General features: G+C 34.1%; 2 protein-coding genes across 6 annotated transcripts in view; one reads left to right on the top strand and one right to left on the bottom strand.

The window, feature by feature from the left end:
* zetaCOP (COPI coat complex subunit zeta) overlaps positions 1-5,000 on the bottom strand; it is a 257,001-nt gene that overhangs the window by 214,873 nt on the left and 37,128 nt on the right. The gene's annotated exons all lie outside the window — the stretch shown is intronic.
* Positions 1-5,000, top strand: part of lovit (loss of visual transmission) — a 166,565-nt gene that overhangs the window by 112,704 nt on the left and 48,861 nt on the right. The window lies entirely within an intron of this gene.

Raw genomic sequence — 5,000 nt, forward strand, 5'->3', positions numbered from 1 at the left:
ACACACACACACACACATATATATATATATATATAATATGAAAATATAAAGGCCCATAATATATATATATATATAATTGAAAATATAAAGGCCATAATATATTTCGGACACTTCAATATATATATATATATATATATATATATATATATATATATATATATATATATATATATATATATATATTCATTTTTTATTAAGAAGAAAATGTTAATTCTCGACTTCCATTCGAGTTCACAAAGTGTGGATTGGACCTCGAACTACAGCTCATCTTGAAAGAAACCAAGGCACAAATATACTCAATGTGATTTCCCAGCGAATTTGAAACTGAGACCTTTAGGGGATGAAAGTAGCAAACGCTGATGACGTATCACCTACAATATCAAATAGTGACCATAGGCAATATAATTTTCTTCATGATGGACAACGCGTTTTATTCTGTCCCATCCAGGTTAGGCTAATTTTTTTATTGTGTCAAACCAAGTGTTCTCGCTGTCGTTTCTTTTACTGTCACGATATACGAGTATGTGGGTGAGCGCGTGCATACGTTTGTGCGTGTGTGTGTGTGTGTGTGTGGCGGGGGTGTGGGGGTGGGGGGGGGCGTCTTCATGGCAACCTGCAAGTAATATTGCCTGCTCATTAAATGAAGAAAATACTTTCAATAGACTGTGAACCTCCTCAAAAGAATTATGGCCAGGTCACATTTCACAATTAACTAGTAATTGAGTTAATTGGACTAACTTCTTAGTTCCCTTCGTTAAAATAGGCCCGTAAAAAATTATTTTGGTTTTAACTTTTACTTTTTTTCCAGAAAAACATTTTGGTTATAACTTTGAGTGTTGCTATTTATAAATATTGTTTTTAATTTTCCATTTTTCCCGGAAAAATGGTTATATTTTTTACCTTTCCCAGAAAAGAAATCATTTTAGTTTTCACTTTCCCCCTCTATCCGATCACGTTACTTTGGCGGTAGAAATAGCCTTCATTTTTTTTATATAAAATCAAAGAAAAAAATTCATACCACTAGTCTTTCTTGCTAAGTCACTACGGGGATATAAAACGAACACCATATTCTTTGGAGGCTTGAATAGCAAGTCAATGGCCCGCGGGGGTGTGTTCCCTATAAATAGAGTTCATCTTCGAATAATAATAATAATAATAATAATAATAATAATAATAATAATAATAATAATAATAATAATAAAAAAAAGAAAACAACCTATGGGTTTTCACTCTTTTCTTTGCCTGAATAAGTATACAAAGATTAAATGAAAGCAACCGTTAGATAAGGGTAATCTAGAAGAAGCGATAAAGGAAAATAAATTTTAAAAAGCAATCCTTCCCCACTAAGACACTTCATGACATTAGGAATTAACTAAAGTGTTTATTTTTTATCCTAGATGTTTACGATAAGAAACACCCTGTATACAAAACCGAGCGATGAAGCCTGTCCAGCTAAGAGAGAAAACGAATATTCTATAAGGAGATACACCCTTGGTAAAAACCACTTTTTTTTTTTATTTGGTTGAGTACTCAAATAAACAATAATCTTTTAAAACGCTTGAACGAAGCGAATTAACTAAAAGGAAAAGCAAGAATAAGGCAAAATAAAAACAGAAAACCAACACATCCAAAGTCCCATTCGGGGATAGTGGAGGTAAAATCAGAAGAAATGTGACGGGGCAATGATGATCTACATCCTCCCTTTAAACAAATCATTTCCCGGGACACCGTATCTCATGGCATAAGGCCCTGGTTACAACGAAAGGAACTCAGCCGCCGAAAGACCCACGGAGATGAACGGCTGTCTTCGTCGGCTAAGAAAGCCAGTGGAAAGTCTCTCTCTCTCTCTCTCTCTCTCTCTCTCTCTCTCTCTCTCTCTCTCTCTCTCTCTCTCTCTCCTGAGTGGGTTGTGGGTTATGATCTTCAATCTTCACATCCGCTAAAGAGATGTTAATCGTTTTTCATCCAGATCTTTGCGAAGTGCCGAATTAGGAACTAAGTATTTAGCAACAGTTTCCAGAAAACATGAATCCCCACACGTTCCCCTCAAGTAATCCACTGCGTATATAAGGCAATCAAATGAAAACTAGTGATCTGCTCAAAGGGTTCTCACATCTTTTTCACCAAGTAACCCTCAAGGTGCTATATCACCATCTCTTACCCAAATTAAACCAACATTAAATATATAATAGCTATGAAGATTGAATTACTACACTGGGGCACCAGCATTTTTAACAGTTGCAACTGTTATCAGTTTATTATGCCACTGATCACTAACTCCATAATCAATGTTCATTATGATACTCCATAATGGTGAAACTGATGTCACTTATGAAGTAACCCTTGGAAAATCTCCTTCCTTCCCTTACGGATTTTCCAAACACCAGGCTGAAAACTTCTAAATCGATTCTTGTTTTCCGGCATCCAGCAGACAATATCGCTCATCTTGTAACTAGTGATCATCTGGATTTCACTGTTGAACATTAAAATACTTACACATACCCACCAACTTACTAACGGCCGTAGAGCTTATCAGAATCTTTGTTACAGGCATTAACCAATGTGGGTGGAATTCTTTCAACTACTGATCTCCCAAATATAGGAATAGATCTCACAACAGATGAATACACTGTTTTATATCTCTGCCAGCGGTGAAAAAACTAAAGTAAGAATCGCTTTCAACTTCTTGCAGTATGCATCTTCATCTATATATATATATATATATATATATATATATATATATATATATATATATATATATATATATATATATATATATATATATATATATATATATATATATAAGTATGTATATATACACATATACAAATGTATATATGTTATATATATATATGTATGTATGTATATATACTGTATATATATATATATATATATATATATAGTATGAAGTATATTTTTAAAGCACGAATCGAAACTAAAATGGCGATGAATTCTGGAGTAAGGATGTCAGTTTTGGAAGAGTTTGCTATGAATCATCTCAGACCTCATTCCAACATGTGAACTCGAAGCACTGGTCAGCAAAAGTCACGATGCAACAATTCGCAATAATAACGATGATGATGAAGTGACAGTTTCTCTTGATGCTTACCTAAAGAAAACAAATGAGGTGACGGAGACGAGGAACAACAAACATCCATAAGCACAAACAAACAGACGGTAAAACAAAACATAAGCAACACAGAGAGAAGCAAACAGGGCGGAGAAGGACAAACAACAGACTTCCGATGGCACAATACCTCGATTCTGTTCCCCTAATACAAATAAAAATAAGAAAAAAGAAAAAGGTTCACGGATGCAGTCTGAATAAATCGGGAAGAGTGAGAGACAGCTGCAGCGGCGGTTATTCCACGTTAGTTATTGCTTTTATTTTCTTGGATGCACATGCCTGGATATATCTATCTATCTATCTATCTATCTATCTATATAAATTTATATATAAATATTATATATATATATATATATATATATATATATATACATACATACATACATATATACTTATATAAATATATATATACATACAGTACGTTGTGTATACATACATATATTTATATTTGTATATAAATTTATATATACACACAGTATATATATATGTGTGTGTGTGTGTGTGTGTGTGTGTGTTTATGAGGATGCATAATGCAAGAGGTAGAAAACGATTCTTTCACTGTCTGTATATTTTTAATACTATCTTTTAAGATGCTCTACTTGACGGGCCCTTGGATTTCTCGTGTATCAAAAGACTCACGATCTGCACAATTCTTAACATTCGCATCTGCCACTCTGAGAGACCGTTGTATGCCACGGATCTTTTTCAAACAACGGCAATGATAACTATTAAGGTTCCTGAACTGTTATGCAGGAGGGGGCCATGTCAATGCACCACAAAGCAGCAGTATAGAACAAAAACATTGTATATACAATGACCTTTGTCTTAAACAGAAACATTCTGTTGCATCAAATTCTTCGACAAATTTCCAAGGAAATTCTTAGTTGCCTTTTAAGGTAGACGTTTCTTCAGCCAGACTATGTTTTCAGGGGAAATTCGAACCAAGACAGCCAAAATTACCAACGTTTTGAATCCACTCACCGTCCATGTAAAATTCCTTATGGTAAGACCCAAGATTTTGCAAGCGTCTGAAAAATTAGGACGCATATACTTTGAAAAAAATATCTGGGTCAATATCATCTGTAAGTCTATGTGACTCCAACAGTAGATAGAATTGCCCCCAAATACTTCCTACGTATTTAGTTTCAACACAGCAAAACCAGTGTTTGAAAATCAAATAAAACACAAGGGGCAACAATATGGTGCTCTATAAAAACAGGCTTTCTCTGACAGTTTGTTCTTTATTTTACTCCGGTGTCATTCCTTCCTTGGCGAGGTTTTACATAGGCGAATGCGAGAACATTGAAAGAAACCAAGAAACCAATAATTCTCTGAACGGAGAATGCGAAGAAATAAAGAAATGAGGCGAACCAGACAATATAAGGTGAGCTTCCAAGGATGCTAAACTAAAACAGTATTGTGAATAATCTAGTTCTGAGGAATTGTTCCATTTTAACATCACAGCGCAGGCTTCGGCTTCGATGTCAGTTCAGCAAAACTTGAATCCAAATTACTTATCTGAATCTAGTAATAATAATAATAATAATAATAATAATAATAATAATAATAATAATAATAATAATAATAATATTATTATTTTTATTATTATTATTATTATTATTACTACACAGTGCATACGATTACAGAAATAATGTCCAAGGATGAAAATTTTTCCAACACATGACCAGCAATAATTGAAACTTCGGTCTCAAACCAAACAAGTAAAAAATGCGCCTAAGCTTCTTCAGCGCAATGGATTTTTCTGTACATCGTATAATCAAGGCCACCGAAAATAGATCTATCTTTCGATGGTCTCTGTATATGCTGTATGAGCCGCGGCCCATGAAACTTTAACCACGGTCCGGTGGTGGCC

Source organism: Macrobrachium rosenbergii, chromosome 51 (genome assembly GCF_040412425.1).
Source record: "Macrobrachium rosenbergii isolate ZJJX-2024 chromosome 51, ASM4041242v1, whole genome shotgun sequence".
Classification (NCBI taxonomy): domain Eukaryota; kingdom Metazoa; phylum Arthropoda; class Malacostraca; order Decapoda; family Palaemonidae; genus Macrobrachium; species Macrobrachium rosenbergii.